This window comes from Spinacia oleracea, chromosome 2 (genome assembly GCF_020520425.1).
Source record: "Spinacia oleracea cultivar Varoflay chromosome 2, BTI_SOV_V1, whole genome shotgun sequence".
Lineage (NCBI taxonomy): Eukaryota > Viridiplantae > Streptophyta > Magnoliopsida > Caryophyllales > Amaranthaceae > Spinacia > Spinacia oleracea.
The window spans coordinates 72,128,509-72,153,885 of NC_079488.1; the positions used below are offsets into that span (position 1 = coordinate 72,128,509).

Sequence of the window (25,377 nt, forward strand, 5' to 3'; positions counted from 1 at the left end):
ACTGAGTGCGTACGCAACATCTGGGCGTGTACATATCATAACATACATTATTGAACCAATTAATGATGCATATGGAATCCCACTCATTCGTCTACGCTCATCAAGTGTTTTTGGGCACTGAGTCTTGCTTAGAGTCATTCCATGAGACATGGGTAGGTAGCCTCGCTTGGAGTCTGCCATCTTGAACCTCTCAAGCACCTTATTGATATAAGTGCTTTGACTAAGTCCAATCATCCTTTTAGATCTATCTCTGTAAATCTTGATGCCCAATATGTACTGTGCTTCTCCTAGATCCTTCATCGAAAAACATTTTCCAAGCCAAATCTTGACAGAGTTCAACATAGGAATGTCATTTCCGATAAGTAATATGTCGTCGACATATAGTATTAGAAAAGCAATTTTGCTCCCACTGACCTTCTTGTATACACAAGATTCGTCTGCGTTCTTGATGAAACCAAAGTCACTGACTGCTTCATCAAAACGTATATTCCAGCTCCTGGATGCCTGCTTCAATCCGTAGATTGATTTCTTTAGCTTGCATACCTTTTTAGCATTCTTTGGATCCTCAAAACCCTCAGGCTGTGTCATAAACACAATTTCTGTTAAAACGCCGTTTAAGAAAGAGGTTTTGACATCCATCTGCCATATTTCGTAATCGTAATATGCAGCGATTGCTAACATTATCCGAATAGACTTTAGCATTGCAACTGGTGAAAAGGTTTCATCGTAATCCACACCGTGGACTTGCCTGTAACATTTTGCAACCAATCTAGCTTTGAGAACTTCAAGTTTTCCATCCTTGTCCTTTTTCAGTTTGAAAACCCATTTGCTTCCAATGGCTTGGTAGCCATCTGACAAATCGACCAAATCCCATACTTGGTTTTCTGACATGGAGTCTAATTCAGATTGCATGGCTTCTTGCCATTGCTTGGAGCTAGGGCTCGTCATAGCTTGTTTGTAAGTCGCAGGTTCATCACTTTCAAGTAATAGAACATCATAGCTCTCGTTCGTCAAAATACCTAAGTACCTTTCCGGTTGAGATCTATATCTCTGCGATCTACGCGGGGTTACATCTCTAGATTGTCCATGATTCTCACCAGATACTTCTAAAGATCTCTGAGTTTCATCCTGAATGTCATCTCGAGCATTCTCTAGAGTTTGTTGTTCGACTCGAATCTCTTCGAGGTCTACTTTTCTCCCACTTGTCATTTTGGAAATGTGATTCTTTTCCAAAAAGATACCATCTCGAGCAACAAACACCTTGTTCTCAGTTGTATTGTAGAAGTAATACCCCTTTGTTTCCTTTGGATAGCCCACAAGGATACATTTGTCAGATTTTGGATGAAGTTTGTCTGAAATTAATCGTTTGACGTATACTTCACATCCCCAAATCTTAAGAAAAGACACATTTGGAGGCTTTCCAAACCATAACTCATATGGAGTCTTTTCAACAGCTTTAGACGGAGCTCTATATATAGTGAGTGCATCTGTATTTAGTGCATGTCCCCAAAATTCTATTGGAAGTTCGGCCTGACCCATCATTGATCTAACCATGTCTAGCAAGGTTCTGTTCCTCCGTTCCGACACACCATTCCATTCAGGTGTTCCAGGAGGAGTCAATTCCGATAGAATTCCACATTCTTTCAGATGGTCATCAAATTCATAGCTCAGATATTCACCGCCTCTATCAGACCGCAGTGCCTTAATCTTCTTGCCTAATTGATTCTCTACTTCACTCTGAAATTTCTTGAATTTGTCAAAGGATTCAGACTTATGCTTTATTAGGTAGACATAACCATATCTACTGAAGTCATCAGTAAAAGTGATAAAGTAGCTGAAACCACCCCTAGCATTTGTACTCATTGGTCCACATACATCTGTATGGATTAAACCCAATAGTTCAGTTGCTCTTTCTCCAACTTTAGAGAAAGGTTGCTTTGTCATTTTGCCAAGTAAACATGATTCGAACTTACCATAATCCTCTAAGTTAAATGGTTCTAGAGTTCCTTCCTTTTGAAGTCTTTCTATGCGTTTCAGGTTAATATGGCCTAATCGACAATGCCACAGATAGGTGAGATCTGAATCATCCTTTTTGGCCTTTTTGGTATTTATGTTATAAACTTGTTTGTCGTGATCTAATAAATAAAGTCCATTGACTAATCTAGCATATCCATAAAACATCTCTTTAAAATAAAACGAACAACTATAGTCTTTTATTAAAAAGGAAAATCCCTTAGCATCTAAGCAAGAAACAGAAATGATGTTTTTAGTAAGACTTGAAACATGGAAACACTCTTCCAGTTCCAATACTAGCCCAGAGGGCAACGAAAAATAATAAGTTCCTACAGCTAATGCAGCAATCCGTGCTCCATTTCCCACTCGTAGGTCGACTTCACCCTTGCTTAACCTTCTACTTCTTCTTAGTCCTTGTGGATTGGAACATAAGTGTGAGCCACAACCTGTATCTAATACCCAAGAAGTTGAATTAGCAAGTATACAATCTATAACGAAAATACCTGAAGATGGAACGACTGTTCCGTTCTTCTGATCTTCCTTTAGCTTCAAGCAATCTCTCTTCCAATGCCCCTTCTTCTTGCAATAGAAGCATTCGGATTTAGAAGTGGGTTGACTGACCTTCCTCTTTTCAGACTTGGCGCCAGTTTGCTTAGTTGGGCTGGCCTTCTTGCCACCTTTCTTAGCATTCCTCTTCTTTCCAGATTTCTTGAACTTGCCCCCACGCACCATAAGCACATCTTTCTTATCACTTTTGAGCGTCTTTTCAGCGGTCTTCAGCATACCGTGAAGCTTAGTGAGCGTTTTGTCCAGACTATTCATACTGTAGTTCAGCTTGAACTGATCATACCCGTTATGAGGAGAATGGAGGATGGTGTCTACATCCATTTCCTGAGAGAACTGCTGATCCAGCCGACTCATATTCTTAATGAGTCCAATCATTTTGAGAACATGTGGACTTACGGGCTCGACTTTCTTAAGTTTGGTCTCAAGAATTTGCCTAGGAGTCTCGAATATTTCGACCTGAGCCAGATCTTGGAACATGTTCTTTAACTCACTGATGATCGTGAAAGCATCTGAGTTGATGAACGTTTTCTATAGAACTGCACTCATGGTTGCAAGCATTAGACATTTCACATCCTTGTTGGCATCAATCCAACGATTGAGGGCTGCCTGAGTGACCCCTTCGCCTGCGGCTTCGGGCATCGCCTCTTCCAGGACATACTCCTTTTCTTCCTGCATAAGAACTATTTGCAAGTTCCTTTGCCAGTCAAGGAAGTTTTTCCCGTTCAACTTCTCCTTTTCGAGAATTGATCGAATGTTGAATGAATTGTTGTTTTCCATAATTAAAACTACAATTGAAAAAGAATAAATAATCATTCACAGTTTCTCTTAATAAACTTAAATTCTAGCATACATGCATAATTTAATGTTCATTAAGCATTTTATTCAAGGTATGTGTTCCGGCAGGTGTGAATAAAATGATTCCAAGATCCTAAAACCCATTGAAGAATTAAGCACATTATGTATTTAGACTCAATTCTAAAATCTTTTAGGTAAGCAAAATCCTTTTTCTAATAGTCTAGAAACTACTCTTGGTTGATAGGTACGTCTAAGAACTTATTAGGTAAACCTATCGATTTTGCCACGAAATAAAAGGACTCCTTACTTATATCGTTGAGTTTCACCAAAACTAACATGTACTCACAATTATTTGTGTACCTTACCCCTTTAGGATCAATAAGTAACACCTCGCTGAGCGTAATCTATTACTAGATTGATGTAAAGGTTATCCAAGTAAGTGTTATTTTGGCATGACACCTTTTAACTCATTTTTTTATAAGGTTTGGAACTTAAGGCTCTTACTAGGTTGGTTAGATTTTAAGTGAACTAAAATCCTTAATCATGCAACATAATCAAGCCACAATCTCATTGTAATCCCCCGTAATTTTATTATATTCTATTTATATATTTTAACGTATATTTAATATATTTAAATGTAATTTACGAATTTTAGAAATGAATATGTAATTAAAATATAATTATGTTATTACATTTTGAATATTTTAAATGATTTATGAAATCAAATTGATTTTGACTTTTACGTTAAAACGAATTAGGATTTTGGAATCACGTTCTATTGGAACTAGAAAGCAAATCCTAAATTCTTAATTCTACTCCTAGCCCACTTGAAAAGCCCAACCATTAAAACCCAAAAGAACTCAAACCCTCACCCAAAACAAATTCACGTAAAAAGAAAAATCAAGCCTCCTCTCCCTCCTTCAACTCCACGTACAGCATCCTCCCTGCAGTTTTCTCTCCTCCCTTCGTCCGCCGCTTCTGCCCAGCCACCGGACAACCATCACCGCCGGTAACTCTCTTTCTCTCCCCCTCGTGTTTCTTTCTCTCTTTCGTCGTCTTTCTCTCCTCACTCACTAACTCTTTGTTTTTCTTGCGAAGCACCACCAGTGCACGCAACAACCAGCCCTGTCGCCTGTTCCTAGCCGCCACCTACTCGCGCCGCCGGTCTATCGCATTATATTTCCCGGTAACCGCCTCTCTTGTCCTTCCTTCGTTCGTTCTTTTTCTCTGTATTTCTTGCTCTCCTCAATTGTGTTCCTGCTGTTGCACAGCCATCGCACGACCCAGCCGCGTCGACGACAACCATCAACCCAGCCGCTGCCGCGCCGCCGTCCCCGGACCGCCGGCCGCCCACTCTTCCTCTTCTTTTGGTTAATTCCTTTTAAACCCTAAGCTAATTTAATTAGTTAATTACGTTTTATTAATTCAATTTATATTTTTCTTGAGTTAAGTTTATGATTTTATGATTTAATTACGAATTTAAGACTTACTTGTTTGCATAATTAAATCATCAAATTTCAGATTACATAATTCGATTGAAACAAGAATTTGAATTATTTAAGGCATGAATTTTAATGTTTTAATGGTTTTAAATCATGGTAGAATGAGTATGAATTATTGAAACTATTATTTTTATGTTCTAAGCATGATAAGTTGGTTTTGGGAAGTTTGTAAACGAATTTATATTGCTGAAAATTTAAGTATGATATTTGCAAAGAGTTTTCAACGAATTTCAATCTTTAATTCAATAATTGTTATGCTAGGAAATCAAATATTCAAGTTTTGTTATTGGAGAAAAGTTCTAAATATGTTTAGGATGCATTTAGAATGCTTTATTATGGTTACCAATGATTAGAAATTGATTGGTATTACTCGTTGGTTGTTTTAGGCGGAGAATTCTCTTTAGGCGACTTTTGAAAGTGTTAAGGTGGCCTATCAGTTTGTTTACACAAGGTACGTACATACCTGTGTGCCTGGAATGTGTGCTAATTGTTGAAACCATGTTGAATCTTGTTGTTGAACTTGGTTATGTTAATATTATTGTGGAACTTGGTGATGTTGATATTATGGACGAACTGGGTTATATTGAATGTGCATGTTTAATACTGTTGGACAAACTTATTGAACTTATTTTGCACTATAAGAACTGTGACATGTTAGTATGGATGTTTGATACAAACATGTTGGTTGGGAACACTAGATTATTCTATATGATTGGGTTGGATCAATTGGTTGTTGTTCCCTTTCTATCTTTTCACTACTTTATAAGGGCGGAGGACCTTGTTTAGTAGGTTGAAACTTTATGCCCATATACAGGGTTGCTCATGGTTAAAGGAAAGGTTGGGTTAAGTTGGAATGAGTCTTGATTGATGCTTTTATGATCACTTACTTAATTCCAAGATAAAAACAGTTGTGAACAAATGTGAATTGTCTGGCTTATGTAATGGTCGAGTCATAACGGAATCCCAATTTGTAAATCATGTAAAGTGAAACTGAATAGCAATAGCTTTAGACTGTGCACGTCTGAAGTGACGGACAAACAGGAGTTGGGGTTCATGGTGGTAGCCCATGGCCTTTTCTGGGACCGGATTGATCACCGTGTCCTATTTTTATTTAAACGTTCCTCGATATCGCAGGTCACTGAGGTCACGGAGTCGCGCCCGTACCTCGTCTTCCTTAGTGAAGACTTCTGGATGGTCAACTCGGTCCATTGTCTATTTCAACTAAAATAATGTTATGGTTATTAAGCCTAGCTTAGTCTAGTCAAGTATAATCGTCAATTTATTATGTTTTGTCTGTCCTTACTTATACTTAGGAGTATCATGTTAGGGTTGTTGGTTTGATAGTATCATGCTAGGATTGTTGTTGTTTTAGTATGTAGTACTCAGCTTTGCTGATTACGTGCTTTGTTTGTGTGTGTTGATCATGGCTATGCCTTATTGATCCTGTGATGACCCATCTTTGGTGAGCAGTCTCTAAGGATCAATAAGCGTTGCCCATCTACAGGTTTGAAGATGATGCATCATTGGGATCGGGATTAGAGAGCTTGTAGTTCTATTTGTTTAGTTAAGTGATTCAATTTGTTAACTTGGATTTGAAACTTGTCGTACTATTCGTATTTCCTTATTTTCGTTTATTGGTTTTTGGGATTAAACCTGTAATCAATTACTTATAAACCTCAAATTAGTTTTATGTTTTCCGCTGCAAAATTCTGAATAAGCCGTTACGTTTTCACACGGGCGATAATGCCTTGATAATTCTCTATATTTTATATTAAAAGGTTATTTTAGAAAAGAGAGAATTGTCGGGGTGTTACAAAGTGGTATTTTTGAGCTAAAGGTTTCACTGACATTTCGTGTCTACCTTTTATATCTTAGGCGCCTAACCAACTAATTAGTTATGTAAAAGTAATTTCACATTAGTGAATAAATTTAAAGTTATTAGCTAGAAATGTTTGAATTTATTTTAATATTGACTCTTGAATCGTGCTTTGAAATACGTTTTTATGCGAATAAATGTATTTCGATTCTTTTGAAATTTAAATTAATATTTCAAAAAAAAAAAAAAAAAAAAAAAAAAAAAAAAAAAAAAAAAAAAAAAAAAAAAAAAAATTTTACTGCTGCTGCTGCTACAGTACCGTGAAAAAAAAAAAAAAAAAAAAAAAAAAAAAAAAAAAAAAAAAAAAAAAATTAATTATTTATCGTTTAATAATTATTCTTTTAATCAATCTAATTCGTATAAATCATTCTTGTTTATCCTTTTATGCTTCAATGTTTCATATACTATGATTATTTTGAGAGTTGGGTAGTATAGGAAAGGGCATATAGAATAGAAGCATTGTGCATGCATTATGTCAACATGATTGTAATTTCTCTACCTGCTAACTGTTGTGTCTTTCCTATGCATTGCGATTGATATATATTCTTACTTATTGTGTATTGTGGGATCATACGGTAAGTGAGAGTACTAATTACTAACATAGAAACTATGTTTAATTGTTATAGATCACTAATCATGTCTGGCATACAAGGAAATAGAATAGGGAGCAACTCTAACCCTATTATTCTAAGCGATGATGAAAATGAGATGGATTACGAGTCTGACATTAACAGTTACACCAGCCGTGAACTTGTTCTGCGTCGAGTTTTAAGAGCAGGAGAACCTGATAGTGATGATGAAGCCCTTCGTGAATTTGATCGTGCTAGAGGGCAAACTAGGGTCGATATTTATCAAGCTGTTTTGAGACCTGAAAGCGATTCGGAGCCTGAGTTTGAGCATGAATTTGGGTTTGAGTTCGAACAAGAATTTGAGTTTGAGTTCGAACATGGATTAGAGGTTGAACCTGAGTTTGAGTTTGAGCCCGAACATGAACCTGAACCTGAGCCTGAGCCAGAGGAAGCTAATCATCAATTTCAAGGTCTACGAAGATCCTCTAGGCCAAGAAAAGAAGCTTATTATTTTGATATGGATGACGATGATGAACTTAAATATGAGCTATTCACCCTAGAAGGTTATAGCGAGTCAAAGGACAAGTCTGATGATGTTTCCCTTTAGCTTTGCTTACATATTTAGTTGTGTGTGAGAAAAATGTTGGTCAATCCGCCCAACCATAGTTTATGTTTATATCGTAGAACCTTTTTACTTTATTTTGAGAACAGGTGTGTGTTAATATTTAGGATTGTTATTGACATTCTTCTGAGTAATAAAAGCTAGATGATTGACTATCTAAAAGATCAGAGTTTTACGGGCACGCAAGGGGAATGTTTTCTTTTTTATTCTAACTTATTATTCGTGATGATTGAAGTCATTCCTTGTCTCTCAGTTGAATGTTTTGCATGATTGTTCATTTCGTGTGCATTTTGAATGTTAATGTGATATTGCATTGCTAGAGGATAATGTAAGTAAAGTTTTGAACCTGAATTAGAGCATATAAATTTCAGGTCGCGCTCTAGGATGGCCAATAATAGTGACCTAGCTGCTGCTATTCGCCTCTTGGCGGAAAAACTAACCCAGGAAAGAACTGAGCGTCCCGATTCTGCAGGGGACATGTTTGAAAGGCTTGCGAAAGTTAAGCCACCATACTTTAAGGGGCAGGCAGACCCCACCTTCCTTGAAAACTGGATCAGGGAATTTGAGAAACTATTTGGGGCGGTAAACTGTCCTGAGCATATGAAAGTAGGCCAAGCTGTCCTCTACCTGAAAGATGAGGCCGACCTTTGGTGGAGGGAAAATGGGACTAGACTAAGCGCTGCTGAGGGATTCAATTGGGATTCTTTTATTGTTGCTTTGAGGGGGAAGTTTTATCCTCCTTTTATGAGGAAGCAGAAAGCCCAGGAATTTATCAACCTTAGGATGGGGAATATGACCATTGCTGAATACTACAGTAAGTTTATAGCCTTGTCGAGGTTTGCACCTGAGGTGGTAGCTACTGAGGAACTAAAAGCTCAGAGGTTTGAGCAAGGGTTAACCGATGAGATCCAACTGGGATTAGGCGGGGAAACCTTTACGTCCTTAGACATTGTTTATGGGAGAGCTTCTCATATCTATGGCCTTCAGACCAGGAGAGACAAAAAGAATATTGTTGTTGGGGATAAAAGGAAAGAGTTTAATGCTGGGGGAAGTCAGGGGAACTTCAAAAGGAATAGAAATGGAAATGGTAATGGTAATGGTAATGGTAATGGTAAATTCCAGGGAAGAAACAACCAGGGGAATAACTATAACAACAGAAACCAAACTGACAGAGTGTACCACTGCAAGAGGTGCAACAACAACCACCCTGGGAAGGATTGTAAGGGGGAATTGGTAATTTGCAACTATTGTCATAAGAAGGGACATAGGGAGTTTGAGTGCTTCACAAAGCAGAAGAGAGAGCAGAATGGTAGTGGGAGTAGTAACCAAGGGAAACCAGGTTTTGACCATTCGGGAAACCAAAGTTCGAAGCATGCTGGGGCACCAAACAACCAGGGAAACCAAAACAAACCTGCCAATGGAAACAACAATAACATCAAGGCTCCCGGAAAGCTGTTCGTAATGAGTAGAAATGAAGCTGAACGTTCTGCAGACGTAGTTTCGGGTACTTTCTCTATCAACTCCTTACCTGTTAAAACATTGTTTGATTCAGGGGCAACATATTCTTTTATTTCGACCTCTATTGTTAAAAATTTGAAGTTAGTAGATTTTGAGGCAATTGATTTACCTGTTAGTATGCCTAATGGTGCAACAATAAGGTGTACGAAATTATTTAAGAACTTGCCTTTGAAGATAAAAGATTGCACTTTTCCATCTAATTTGATAGAATTTAGTTTGGGGGACCTAGATGTGATTCTGGGGATGGATTGGCTAAGCTTATACAAGGCCAGGATAGATTGCGAGATTCAGAAAGTAAGCCTAAAGAACCCTACTGGGAAATCAATATCATATAGACGTTTTGGGAAGTCTGGGAACTTTGGGGTGATCTCCGCATTACAAGTGAGGAAACTGGTAAATAAAGGGTGTGAACTATTTTTCTGTAGCGTCCAAGATGTAAGTAAGAAAGTCGGGGTAAAGATAGAGGATGTCCCAATCGTAAGAGAATTTGTAGATGTATTTCCGGATGAGATTCCGGGTATGCCACCGGCTAGAACCCTTGAATTTACCATAGAGTTAAATCCCGGAACCGCACCTATATCCAAAGCACCTTATAGGATGGCACCCCCAGAAATGAGTGAGTTAAAGACACAATTGCAGGACTTGTTCGACAAGGGGTACATTAGGCCTAGTGCATCACCGTGGGGAGCTCCAGTATTGTTCGTCAAAAAGAAAGATGGGAGTATGCGGCTATGTATTGATTATAGGGAGTTGAACAACGTAACAATCAAAAACAAATATCCTTTGCCTAGGATAGATGACCTGTTTGACCAGTTGAGCGGGGCAAGTGTATTCTCAAAGATTGATTTGCGTTCGGGATATCACCAATTGAGGGTAGCTGAAAAAGACATTCCTAAGACTGCATTTAGGACTCGTTATGGCCATTATGAGTTTACAGTAATGCCTTTTGGGTTAACCAATGCACCCGCCATATTTATGGATCTGATGAATAGGATTTTCCATGAGTTCCTAGATAAGTTTGTGGTGGTATTCATTGATGATATTCTGATCTATTCGAGGAATGAAAAGGAACACGATGATCATTTGAGGGTTATCTTGGAGACGCTTAGGAAGAACCAGTTGTATGCAAAGTTCTCTAAGTGTGAATTCCGCCTGGAAAAGGTAGCATTTTTGGGACATTATGTGTCAAAGGAAGGAGTCTCTGTGGATCCTGCCAAGATTCAAGCCGTGAGTGAGTGGCCTACCCCGAAGAATGTGTCTGATATTCGGAGTTTCTTAGGTCTAGCTGGGTATTATAGAAGATTTGTGAGAGATTTCTCAAAGATAGCAAGACCCATGACCAACTTGATGAAGAAAGAATCAAAATTTGAGTGGAGCGAAAAATGTGAGGAAGCCTTCCAAATTCTCAAAGAACGTTTAACCTCAGCACCTGTTTTAACCTTGCCTGATGGGAATGAAGGGTTTGAGGTATATAGTGATGCGTCGAAGAATGGGTTGGGGTGTGTATTACAGCAAAATGGGAAGGTGATTGCGTATGCGTCGCGTCAATTAAAACCATATGAGGCTAATTACCCTACCCACGATCTAGAGCTAGCTGCGATTGTTTTCGCTTTGAAAATTTGGAGACATTACCTCTATGGGGCAACATGTAAGATCTTCACAGACCACAAAAGCCTAAAATACATTTTCACCCAGAAAGATCTCAACATGAGACAAAGAAGATGGTTAGAGTTGATCAAGGACTATGATTTGAACATCCAGTACCATGAGGGGAAAGCAAACGTAGTCGCCGATGCATTGAGTAGAAAATCTAGCCATAGTATGAATGTCTTGGTAGTGCCTGAAGAGTTGTGTCGAGACATGCAGAGACTTAGCCTGGAAATAGTAAACCCTGGGGAAACCAAAGCAAAACTGAGCGCATTATCATTGGGGTTGCCTATATTCGAGGAGATTAGAGAAAGTCAAGCTGGGGATGAGTGCCTAGAGAGAATCAAAGAAAAGATGGGTCAAGGGAAAGAAGTGGATTTCAAGATTCATGAAGATGGTAGTTTGAGGTTCAAAGGGAGATGGTGCGTACCACAAAAGTGTGAAGAACTCAAGAGACGTCTTATGGACGAGGGGCATAATACTCCATATTCTGTGCACCCTGGGGGTGACAAGTTGTACAAAGACCTGAAACAAATCTATTGGTGGCCTAATATGAAACGGGAAGTTGCTGAGTTTGTGTCTAGATGCCTAACCTGTCAGAAAGTCAAAATAGACCACAAAAGACCCATGGGGAAAGTTCAACCTTTAGAAGTGCCTGGATGGAAGTGGGATTCCATTTCTATGGATTTTGTTACTGCCTTGCCTAGATCAAAGAACGGAAATGATACCATTTGGGTGATTGTGGATCGTCTAACAAAATCAGCCGTGTTTATTCCGATTAAAGAGACTTGGAAAAAGAAACAGCTTGCAAGGACATACATTAAGCATGTAGTGAGGTTGCATGGGGTCCCAACCGATATTATCTCAGACCGTGACTCAAGATTCCTCTCGAAATTTTGGCAAAAAGTCCAGTTGAACCTTGGGACAACTTTGAAAATGAGCACTGCTTTCCACCCTGCAACCGATGGTCAGACTGAGAGAACTAACCAAACTATGGAAGATATGTTGAGGGCTTGTGCAATTGACTTTAAGGGTAGTTGGGAAGACCATCTAGACTTGATCGAATTTTCATACAACAATAGCTACCACGCAAGCATTAAGATGGCACCTTTTGAGGCACTATATGGGAGAAAATGTAGAAGTCCCACCTGCTGGAATGATTTCAGTGAAAATATAGTCTTGGGAACGGAATTCATTGAAGAAACTGTCAAGAATGTGAAAATAATTCAGGCTAGAATTCAAGCTGCCCAGGATAGGCAAAAGAGTTATGCTGATTTGAAAAGAAGAGATGATGAATTTGCAGTAGGTGATAAAGTGTTCTTGAAAGTATCACCAACCAAGGGTGTGATGAGATTTGGGAAGAAGGGCAAGCTAAGTGCCAAGTATGTAGGCCCATATGAAATTCTGCAACGAATAGGGAAAGTAGCATACAAGTTAGCCTTGCCAATGGAGTTCGAAAAGATGCACGACGTGTTTCACATTTCCCAACTAAAGCGCTATATCCCTGATGAGCGTCATATCTTAGAGCCTGAGAGAATTCAGATTGATAGTAGCCTCACATACGAAGAAAGGCCTGTGAAAATCCTTGATAGAAAAGTGCGTAGTACACGCAATAAGGACGTCAGCATAGTGAAAGTGCTTTGGTCGAACCACGAGTACGAAGAGGCCACGTGGGAAGCCGAAGCTGAAATGAAGATCAAGTATCCGGAGTTATTTTCTGAGGTGAGTTACGAGGGCGTAACTCGTTTTCTTTAAGGGGGGTAGAATGCGATAGAAATTCGCGCTTTTTACCTATTTTTATGATATTTTATGCATTTCATGCTTATTTTAGCAACCTTTACATGTTGATGCAAGTAAATAGATTCTCCGCATAAGAAAATTGTGTTCTTGGGTATTGCAAGTAACTCTTAGTTGGCAAAAGAGTGCACAAGAGTGGCACAAAGTACTTCTACAATTAGAATAAGTTGAAAAGTTTGGAAAAATATGTGAATTTTCGTGCCAAGTTTCGGGACGAAACTTCTTTTAAGAGGGGTAGATTGTAATCCCCCGTAATTTTATTATATTCTATTTATATATTTTAACGTATATTTAATATATTTAAATGTAATTTACGAATTTTAGAAATGAATATGTAATTAAAATATAATTATGTTATTACATTTTGAATATTTTAAATGATTTATGAAATCAAATTGATTTTGACTTTTACGTTAAAACGAATTAGGATTTTGGAATCACGTTCTATTGGAACTAGAAAGCAAATCCTAAATTCTTAATTCTACTCCTAGCCCACTTGAAAAGCCCAACCATTAAAACCCAAAAGAACTCAAACCCTCACCCAAAACAAATTCACGTAAAAAGAAAAATCAAGCCTCCTCTCCCTCCTTCAACTCCACGTACAGCATCCTCCCTGCAGTTTTCTCTCCTCCCTTCGTCCGCCGCTTCTGCCCAGCCACCGGACAACCATCACCGCCGGTAACTCTCTTTCTCTCCCCCTCGTGTTTCTTTCTCTCTTTCGTCGTCTTTCTCTCCTCACTCACTAACTCTTTGTTTTTCTTGCGAAGCACCACCAGTGCACGCAACAACCAGCCCTGTCGCCTGTTCCTAGCCGCCACCTACTCGCGCCGCCGGTCTATCGCATTATATTTCCCGGTAACCGCCTCTCTTGTCCTTCCTTCGTTCGTTCTTTTTCTCTGTATTTCTTGCTCTCCTCAATTGTGTTCCTGCTGTTGCACAGCCATCGCACGACCCAGCCGCGTCGACGACAACCATCAACCCAGCCGCTGCCGCGCCGCCGTCCCCGGACCGCCGGCCGCCCACTCTTCCTCTTCTTTTGGTTAATTCCTTTTAAACCCTAAGCTAATTTAATTAGTTAATTACGTTTTATTAATTCAATTTATATTTTTCTTGAGTTAAGTTTATGATTTTATGATTTAATTACGAATTTAAGACTTACTTGTTTGCATAATTAAATCATCAAATTTCAGATTACATAATTCGATTGAAACAAGAATTTGAATTATTTAAGGCATGAATTTTAATGTTTTAATGGTTTTAAATCATGGTAGAATGAGTATGAATTATTGAAACTATTATTTTTATGTTCTAAGCATGATAAGTTGGTTTTGGGAAGTTTGTAAACGAATTTATATTGCTGAAAATTTAAGTATGATATTTGCAAAGAGTTTTCAACGAATTTCAATCTTTAATTCAATAATTGTTATGCTAGGAAATCAAATATTCAAGTTTTGTTATTGGAGAAAAGTTCTAAATATGTTTAGGATGCATTTAGAATGCTTTATTATGGTTACCAATGATTAGAAATTGATTGGTATTACTCGTTGGTTGTTTTAGGCGGAGAATTCTCTTTAGGCGACTTTTGAAAGTGTTAAGGTGGCCTATCAGTTTGTTTACACAAGGTACGTACATACCTGTGTGCCTGGAATGTGTGCTAATTGTTGAAACCATGTTGAATCTTGTTGTTGAACTTGGTTATGTTAATATTATTGTGGAACTTGGTGATGTTGATATTATGGACGAACTGGGTTATATTGAATGTGCATGTTTAATACTGTTGGACAAACTTATTGAACTTATTTTGCACTATAAGAACTGTGACATGTTAGTATGGATGTTTGATACAAACATGTTGGTTGGGAACACTAGATTATTCTATATGATTGGGTTGGATCAATTGGTTGTTGTTCCCTTTCTATCTTTTCACTACTTTATAAGGGCGGAGGACCTTGTTTAGTAGGTTGAAACTTTATGCCCATATACAGGGTTGCTCATGGTTAAAGGAAAGGTTGGGTTAAGTTGGAATGAGTCTTGATTGATGCTTTTATGATCACTTACTTAATTCCAAGATAAAAACAGTTGTGAACAAATGTGAATTGTCTGGCTTATGTAATGGTCGAGTCATAACGGAATCCCAATTTGTAAATCATGTAAAGTGAAACTGAATAGCAATAGCTTTAGACTGTGCACGTCTGAAGTGACGGACAAACAGGAGTTGGGGTTCATGGTGGTAGCCCATGGCCTTTTCTGGGACCGGATTGATCACCGTGTCCTATTTTTATTTAAACGTTCCTCGATATCGCAGGTCACTGAGGTCACGGAGTCGCGCCCGTACCTCGTCTTCCTTAGTGAAGACTTCTGGATGGTCAACTCGGTCCATTGTCTATTTCAACTAAAATAATGTTATGGTTATTAAGCCTAGCTTAGTCTAGTCAAGTATAATCGTCAATTTATTATGTTTTGTCTGTCCTTACTTATACTTAGGAGTATCATGTTAGGGTTGTTGGTTTGATAGTATCATGCTAGGATTGTTGTTGTTTTAGTATGTAGTACTCAGCTTTGCTGATTACGTGCTTTGTTTGTGTGTGTTGATCATGGCTATGCCTTATTGATCCTGTGATGACCCATCTTTGGTGAGCAGTCTCTAAGGATCAATAAGCGTTGCCCATCTACAGGTTTGAAGATGATGCATCATTGGGATCGGGATTAGAGAGCTTGTAGTTCTATTTGTTTAGTTAAGTGATTCAATTTGTTAACTTGGATTTGAAACTTGTCGTACTATTCGTATTTCCTTATTTTCGTTTATTGGTTTTTGGGATTAAACCTGTAATCAATTACTTATAAACCTCAAATTAGTTTTATGTTTTCCGCTGCAAAATTCTGAATAAGCCGTTACGTTTTCACACGGGCGATAATGCCTTGATAATTCTCTATATTTTATATTAAAAGGTTATTTTAGAAAAGAGAGAATTGTCGGGGTGTTACACTCATGCATATTTAAGACATATTTAAAAGCAATAAAAAACTTAAAGCATGCATAAGATAATTGTGATCTAGTATGACCCGACTTCATCTTGAAGCTTCAACTTCAAAGTCCGTCTTGAAAATGAATTGGAAACTCCGTCTTGAATTTCACCGTGGGAGGCGCCATTTTCTTCAAATAGGATAAGCTATAATTAAACTAATTACAACTATTTGATGGTACGCAGACCATATTTGAATTGAAAAACAAATTTGGTGATTTAGACCAATTACATTCAAATTAATGGTACGCATACCATATTTTCTATCCTATTTGGGCCATACTAGTCACTTCATAACCTGCAAAACAGTACATATAGAATATATACCATTCACCCATTCATTATCATGAATGGCCCACATAATTGGTTAGTAAAAAATATTGTATGCATCACATAAATATTTGCAGCAATTAATCAAGGGCACCAATAATCTACCAATTATTCAGTCCTTATTAATTCTAATCAAGTTGTTTAACCTTAAAGGATTTGTAGACCTAATCAAGATTTTATGACTAAAATTGCTCCCACTTAAACCAATAAATTCATATGCTTTACTAATTTTAAACATAAAAATATATTTCTAGTCTAACCGGAAACATAAAAATTTAATTAAAATTTAAAGCTCATATAAATTTATAATTGAATCCATTTTATTTATTTTATATTTCAGTTGAATTAAATGAATTTAAATTAATTAAAGGTTTAATTTTAGTAAAATAATTAGTATAAATAAAATTTATAATAATTATAATATTCAAAATTAAAATCCGAGAAAATAATTTAAATTATTAATTTTAAAATTAATTAAAATTATTTCCGAACTGAAATTCCTAAATTAATATCAAAACGTATCAATCGTCTCAAGACGAGGCACTTGGGCTTGCGCCCAAGCCCCATCGAGCTACGAGGACGCATCGCCCCACACGACTAATCGTATGGCATACGCGAGCAGGCCACACGCAACGCAGCAAGCCCAGGCCACGCTACGCGCAGCCCTCTCACTTCGACGCGTCTGGATGCTTCGCTGGGCGCTGCAGCATGCTCGCTGCCCACACGCGACTGCTCGCCTGGCTTTGCGCCAATGCCTTCGCCCTTGCCCCTTCGCCCACGCTACACACGGCACTCGACACAAGGGCAGCGTGCTGCCTTGTGCTCGTGCGCCATGTCCCTTGCTCGCTGCATTGTACCGCACGGGCGACGAGCTCCCTTGCTCGTCGTCGCGTGCCCGCACTATACAACACCCCTTAAGGGTAACACGTAGCGTCCATTGCTTTGTGCGTGCAAGATTTATGTGCGTGCTTTATAAAAATTTGAAATTTTTAATTCAAAATTAATGACAAATTAATAAATCATATTAATTTCATAATTTTAGGGCGAAAAATCGAAATTTTATTAATCAATTAATTTCCGATTAACATGGATTCAAATCTAGGTCATAAAAATTTAAAATTGAACATAAATTAAAATTTTTTATGGTGGATTTTAATCATGGATACCTAATTATTAATTAATTATGAAAAACAAACCAATTCTAAATTATTCGAATTTCAACAAATTAATCATAATTACAAATTAGGTTGTATAATTAATAAGTCTAGGCATTTATAATTGTTAAACATATACTGTAGGTCAATCAAAAACTCAAGATTTATCAACAAGAATCGCAAATATACTTAATTTAACATCTTAAATTTATAAACTTTTGCGTTCGAAAAACTTAAACCTCCGAAAAGTCATAGTTAGGCTTCGAATTTGGGAATTCTGGGTTCGGCCGAAAAAGAGTATTTTTGTCAAAATTTTAGAATGCCTTTTACATGCGAAATTGACACAAAAATCACTCGATTTGGTTGAGTAACGAATATTCTGCCGAAAAACTGCATACACATAATTAAATAAACGCAATTTGCAATTAATTACGAAAACTAATCACCCCTTTAATTCCTTGCAAATTTGTAAAATTTAACCATGTTCATGCAATTTAGATTATGGAAATAATAAGAGGCTCGTGATACCACTGTTAGGTTATGATACATATGAATAAACATAAATCATGCGGAAAAACCATAAAGCCAGGAAACATATTATTTACACATAATCATTTAGCATAATTCAGATGCATACACTTTGTAGCGTTCCCTCCCTAGCTGCGCCCGAACCGAACAAGAACAAGTCTTTTAGGACTCCAAGTGTCGTCCCTCCGTAGATAGTCCACAGCACGTCCGTATCAACCTTAAGCTTGACCAACTAGAATCACCCTTAAGGTAGTATGAAATTCGGCTATTATGGGGCAAGAGAGTGACTGATTTTTCTTGAAAATCTTACCTTTGAATACTTCAATTCTCGATTTAAATATGTGACCCTAGGCACCTATTTATAGAGTTATGGAAAAGGACTTGGAATCCTATTAGGATACTAATTTATTTAATTAGAATCTTATTAAAACTCTATTAAACAAATTCTATCTTTATTAGGATTAGGATTTAATCATAGAACAAATTCCATTAGCTTTAGGATTTGTATTGAAACACAAACGTTGCACGAGAACGAGCATTGCACAAACCCGCGCAGGCCTTGCGACCCACACGAGCTGGCGCTGCTCGCAGCCCACGAGCATCAGCCCGCGAGCGCGCGCCAAGGCCATTGCTGGGCCTGGCCTTGCGTTGGGCCTGGCGTGGCTAGGCAGCGTGTGTTTGGGCGCTCGGCTTGCTGGGCGTAGGCCTGGCTTCGTGCTGGGCCTTCGTCTAGCAAGTCTCGTCCGATGCTAATTCGTACGACGCGCTTCCAATTAAATTCCCGATTCCGGAATTCATTTCCGATACGAACAATATTTAATATTTCCGATTCCGGAATTAATTTCCGTTTCGAACAAATATTTAATGTTTCCGTTTCCGGAATTATTTTCCGATTTCGATAATATTTCCGATTCTGACAATATTTCCGTTTCCGGCAATATTTCCGATTCCGGCAATATTTCCATTTCCAATAATATTTTCCGATACGTACCATGTTTCCGTTTTCGGCAACATCTACGACTTGGATAATATTTATATTTCCGATACGATCCATATTTCCGTTTCCGGCAATATCATCGTTTCCGGAGTATTCATTTCTTGCCTTTGACGATCTCAGCTCCCACTGAAACCAAGATCCGTCGATTCCGAATATCCATAGGTGGAGTATTTAATTCCATTAAATACTTGATCCATTTACGTACTATTTGTGTGACCCTACGGGTTCAGTCAAGAGTAAGCTGTGGATTAATATAATTAATTCCACTTGAACTGAAGCGGCCTCTAGCTAGGCATTCAGCTCACTTGATCTCACTGAATTATTAACTTGTTAATTAATACTGAACCGCATTTATTAGACTTAACATTAAATGCATACTTGGACCAAGGGCATTATTTCCTTCATGAAAAACTGTTGCTATTGGTGGGGAGACTCGATTCTTCGCTTGTGTCTGTCGGACGGACGTACTGACGTAAGTGCCCTTTAGCCGCGTAGTCATTTAGTATCTTTCTCAACATCCGACAGTTTTGAGTGTCGTGCCCCTCTTCTTTGTGAAAAGCACAGAATAGGGCCTGTTGTTTCGAGGTAGCTGGTCGTCGGGGGGACCGTTGTTCTATTCCGAGATGCCGCCCCTCAGTCAAGAGAATGTCTTCAAGAGCCGTGTTGAATATAAAGGAGCTTTTTGCCGACGACTTCCTTCGTTTCATTTTTAATTTAGTGCCTCGACCACTTTTTTCCAGGATGACGTTCTCATGCCGCCTTCTAGAAATCCTGGGGGAGTGATAACCCTGGGATTCACAAGCCATCTGCCGTGAAGCTAGACTCATCCGCCTTCCTGGACGTTCCTCTCTTACATGATGACTTTCCTTCTCCGAGCGTTGTCCCTTCCGGGGTGGATCAAGGTCATCTGATAATGGTTCCACTACTCTGCCGTCATCCTGCTCAGGGTTGGCTTTGCTGAAGGATCTAGTGATTTCTTCTTGGAGGACGTGCTGAAACCCCTCTTGCCATTCATCCGCAATATTCTGATGAAGATTGTTTAACAAGTACTGCTGGGACCTCGCAGAGGCAGGCCGGCTGGTTGCTGCGTCACAATGATTGCTGGTCTTATTTTTAACAGAGAGTTGCCTTCCATTGGTAGGAAACCTTGCTTGTTCCCCTGATCCGTCATTGTGCTCTTCGCCCTCAGATTGCAGTTCGGCCATGACACTGTACCTCCCCACAGACGGCGCCAAATGTTGTGGGATCTTTTACGATGATGACGTGTCACGCGTTCCTAGGAGGTATCAAGTATGAGCTGGCACGAACTTCTGGCAACCTGAAAAAGAAGAATATTCCCGTAGAAATATTCCCTCCCGATGCTTAAGTAAGTATAAGCTAGACAGAGAAGTAATTTGTAGAGAGAAGGAAGAGCAAAGATAGTTTTAAGTTGGTGAGCATGAATTGAATGCTCTTACCTTGGGATCTGAGCCTTTTATAGGGCTAGGGTTTCTTGGGAATTGATCCCTCAACCCTCGCTAGGGGACACGTGCCCTTTGGGGATTTAGGACACGTGTCATTTGGCCAGCAATGATGAGCCTTTCGCAAATTGGGCAGGAGAAAGTGGGCTTTGCAAAATAAGGTTTTGCCCTTTATCTCGTTTGAGTACCAAGGCCTGAGCCTACTTCCTAGGCTTGGGCCAATGAACCATCTGGGCTGGCTCGATTGGTCATTGTGGCTTCTTTGGGCCTTAAGGTGGAGATATTTGGGCCCACATCAGTAGTAAACAAGAAAACCGATTTACTTATATTTTTGTCGATTTTTAACAAACATCTGTATACGGAGTACTATACTAAAAGAGAGGCAAATCGATGTGGAGTTGACAAATGCCGCTCTGATTTTCCTCTCTTATAATATACTCCTTTCGTCTCTATTTGTTCGTCTTGGTTTGACTTTTTGTCTCCCAAAAAGATTTCAGACATGAAGAACAAAAAGATAACGAGAGAGTAGTAACTAACCTATGATTAAAAAACAATTAATATTACGGAGTATCTATTTTACAAAAAAAAAAAAAATTTCGTATTTGTATATATTTTATCTAAAACTTTCTAATTACTTATGGTAATAATCGATTTATACAACAAAGTATTTATTTACTCATGTCAACAAATTTCTTAATTTAAAATTATGTACTCTACAATATACTAGAAGAGAAGAAAATTGATGTAGTGATGACAAATGTCGATATCTGATTTGCCTCTCTTGTAACATAAATAATGAGTAATTGTAAGTACGTACTATCAAGTTTCGTTTAGAAATTCTGTCATATACTGGATGCGGATATGTGTAATGCAATTAAAAATCTTTGCATACAATTTCCGATAACCGATATAGAAAGTCTTATAATGGTTGAACTTGCAGTATCAATTAAATCCTTATAATACTATCCACTTTTTAAGAGATTGTGTCATATAATGAATACGGATATACATAACAAACGTTAACTATTGATTTAATATATTTAACAAGGTTGTCTCAAACGTTTTACAGGCCCCATTGTTAACTAACAAAATGAGCACCATAGCCATATACTACCTTCTTTTCAAAACGATGTTTACAATTTCCGTTTTATTCTGATTCATAATGTTATTTTTTCTTTGTTTTATTCTATTTCTGGACATGAAAAATTACTATCTTACCTCTCTTACCCTACAATAAGAGTACGACTTTCCACTCACTTTCTCTTACTTGATTCATTTTTATTCTTACATCCACCCACCTTTTTACCCATCTACCATACTCCATATTTTATTATATACACCCACCTTTTTACAAACTTTTCTTATTTTCTCTTAATATTTGTGCAAATAGTAACCGTAAAGATCATTTTGAAACGGAGTAGTACGTTTTTAGTATGAAAGCTATGCTTAATCTTAAATATCAAAAATAACTTATGCCACATTCTCATTGTCGTAATATTTTTATATGGAGCACGAATATTAATTCATTTGCTCATATAATCATATTATTGAAGTTTTAAGAGCATGTTGACTATATCCAAAGTCATAATATCAAGATCATGATTAAGTTTTCTTATTATTAATATGTTTGCAACAACAAATTATTTTTTATATATTAATGTGAATGACTGCAATCACTATTAAATTTCGTGCAAAATAAAATTTATATATGTAAATGGTGAATCGCACTTGATGATTGAGCGAGTTTGGATTTTAGATTGGGCTGACGACAAAGGTAAACGTAGATGATTGACTAATGTTGACTAACAAATAGAGATTTTTGGTGGATGGGTATAAGGATAATATGTACCCACCTTGGTGATGGGGCGAATTTGAATTGATTGGATTTGAGAAAACTCACATAATCCTAATTATGTAGGTAACTTTTAATATTTAATTAAGATTATAGCTAATAAAATCAATTTTAATAATTCGTAATAAACTTACGTCAATATATTTAAAATTTTATTGAAAGGAAAAGTGGATCATTTATCGAATGTAGAAATGTCACATTGTCAGTGGGACGATTTTTTTTGGGAGATCCCCCATGCACCCGCACCAAGTGGGCTTGATGGAGGAAAGTTTACTTGGTGATAGGGTTAAAAAATGTATTCGTCGTAGGTGACATATCCAAGTCGTTAATCCTTCATCTGATTGATTATGAATATATATACAAAATTACTATTAACATACATATTACAATTTTTTGTTTTTTTACTCAATAACACTAATTACATCATTGCCAACAACTGTCGTAGAAACGGGTTTTCCTTTTCGAGTAACATAGTATAGGGAACTTTAGCTATTGCCAAAAAAAAAAAACAATAATACTAATTAGACAAACGAATTTTCAGAGGCTCTATAATAGAGTTTTAAAATTCAAAACTCCTACCAAAAAAAAAAGTTTAAGTCTAGGGTTGGGGAATTTGTAATGGGTGTGGACACACGGGAGGGGAGGTGATGAAGAGGGGATAGATTTTGTTATGTACCTCTCGAGACGGGGATTGGGAATGGTGGGTATCGTTTCTATCGTGGATGGAGGGGATGAAGATGAGAATTGTAGGTGGGTGCGGATGTGCATGTCCAAACCCGCCTCAAAGTCACCTCTAATTGAATAAAGTAAACGGATTTTTCATGAAATGCCCCTGAGGTTTGTCTTAATGCACCATATACCCCTAAACTTTTCAGAGTGCACCAAATACCCCCGAGGTTTAGTATAAATACACAAAATGCCCAAAATGACTATTTTCCATTAACCCTGTTAACTTATCTGTTAACTTTAACTTTAATTTAATTTAATTTTTATTTTTTCTCTTTTCCTTTTGATTTCTTATTTTGATTTCATTTGCTTTTTTCTTTCTCTCCCCTTCCTTCTTCCCCGTCTTTCTCTTCTCTGAGTTGGAAGCACCATGACAACCCTTCTCTTCCTCACCATCATTCCACACCACCCCGCTAACTCCTCCTCTTCCTCACCACCACCCAACACCGCCACCGACACCAGCGTGTTCGAGAGGACCCGCCCAGATCATCGTGAATCCGCAAACCCCCAGCTAACCCCTTCTAAAATCTGCAGCCGTCGAAACCCGCAAACCCGCAGCCATCCGAACCCGCAGCCGCCGCAACCAACCAACACCGCACCCTCAAATCTAACAATCTTGTATTTTAGGTCCCGATTTTTCTAGAATTGAGTTTATTTAATTCTTATAAAAATTAGGGAATTTAATTGGAGAGTTGAGGAATTCTATTGGAGAATTGTGAATATTAATTGGGTAATTTTGATGGTTGATGCATGGAGGAGAGAAAAAGCTTGAACTATCTTCAATGGTGGTTCCATGACAGTGGGGGAGAGAAATAGAAGGGAATGTGCAAGATGAGAGAGGAGATGGAGATGGTGGTTACGTTGGAGCGAGGTCGGCGGACAAGCAGCAGGAGAGCAATGGTGTCTTGTGTTTTTTGTGGGTGGTTGCTATGGTGAATTGGTGGTAATGCGGGAAGGAGAAAGAAGAACCAGGGGTGGAAGATGCAAGGGTGTTTTTTTTATATAATAATATTTAATTTTTTAAGAGTTTAATTAATTAATTAAGGGTTAATTAATGTGATTAAGGGTTAATTAATGTAATTAAGGGTTAATGTTAGGATAAATAGAGAAAACGGTTTATTCAAGGTAAAAAGGTAAACATATGCTAACGGGGACTTAACGTCCGTTAGCCTTGTGGGAATTTTGTGTATTTATATTAAAGCTCAGGGGTATTTGGTGCATTCTGAAAAGTTTAGGGGTATTTGGTGCATTAAAGCAAATCTCAGGGGCATTTCATGAAAAATCTTTAAAGTAAATGGTATAGGTAGGTGTTAAGTGACCGGGAATTGGGGTTGATGGGGCGACCGTGCCAGTATTAAGTGGGTATTACTAAAAAAGTGAAGGGTAGACGAGATAACTTTATGTTTGGTGTATGGGAATAAAAATAAATTTATCTATCATACCCTTATTTGCTTTAATTGTTTTAATAAGTAAGACACTGAATGGGTAAATTTATCCATCATTAATTATTTTTTATTTGCAAAATATCTATAAACTCTATTTTGATGATAATTGTCTACCAAATTTCATAGAAAAATATATTTTGATTATAAATCGTGCATCGCACGGGTATTATACTAGTATAATAATATAATTATACATATAAAGGAGGCATATTTTCTGAAATATTAGAGCGCCACCTAGGATTACTATTGGTTTCGACCAATGAAAAATAAGATTTTTAATTTGTTTTTGAATTAAAAAAATCGAGTGCCAAGTAGATAATTAATTAGGTGCCACGTAGGTTTTTTTTATTAATTAATTATTAATATATACAACTCCATACAAAATCAAACACTCTAATAATTAAAAAATAAATCTAAAATAAAATTCATCCAAAATAAAAACACTAATCTAAAACATAAAATTCATCCAAAATTAAACACTAATCTAAAACAAATTCAATCCGAAAATCAAACACTAATCCAATATTAGAGCACCACGTAATAATTAGGTGCCACGTAGATATTACGTGCCACGTAGATAATTTATTTATTGTGTTTCACTTTTTTTATAGTTATGATAAAATATCAATTCTTTTAATTATGGTGTTCCACTTCTTTTATAGTTATGATAAAATTTCATTTCTTTTATAGTTATGATAAGAAAATTAGTGTTCCACTTTGCACAAATTGAGTCTACTTTTTTACGTTATAAACTTTAAAAAATTAAAAAAAAGAAGTGATAACACATATATAGTATTCCACTTTTTGATTTGCACGTTATAAACTTTTTAAAAAAAAAAAAAATCTAATACTAGCTCAGCTATTACAGCGCCACGTAAGAAATCGTTAGATTTTGGGCAATGAAAAATAAGATTTTTAATGTATTTTATAATTAAAAATATTTGTGTCACGTAGAT

At 37.4% G+C, this 25,377-nt stretch overlaps 2 long non-coding RNA genes across 2 annotated transcripts; both read left to right on the top strand.

The window, feature by feature from the left end:
- Positions 1 to 4,123: 4,123 nt before the first annotated feature.
- On the top strand, positions 4,124 to 6,936 carry LOC130466989 (uncharacterized). Its single transcript, XR_008927147.1, has 5 exons — positions 4,124 to 4,384; positions 4,474 to 4,561; positions 4,647 to 4,745; positions 5,264 to 5,328; positions 6,348 to 6,936. It is a non-coding gene; the product is annotated as an uncharacterized lncRNA (long non-coding RNA).
- Positions 6,937 to 13,324: 6,388 nt separating this feature from the next.
- LOC130466990 (uncharacterized) lies at positions 13,325 to 15,849 on the top strand. Its single transcript, XR_008927148.1, has 5 exons — positions 13,325 to 13,584; positions 13,674 to 13,761; positions 13,847 to 13,945; positions 14,464 to 14,528; positions 15,548 to 15,849. It is a non-coding gene; the product is annotated as an uncharacterized lncRNA (long non-coding RNA).
- The last annotated feature ends 9,528 nt before the right edge of the window (positions 15,850 to 25,377 follow it).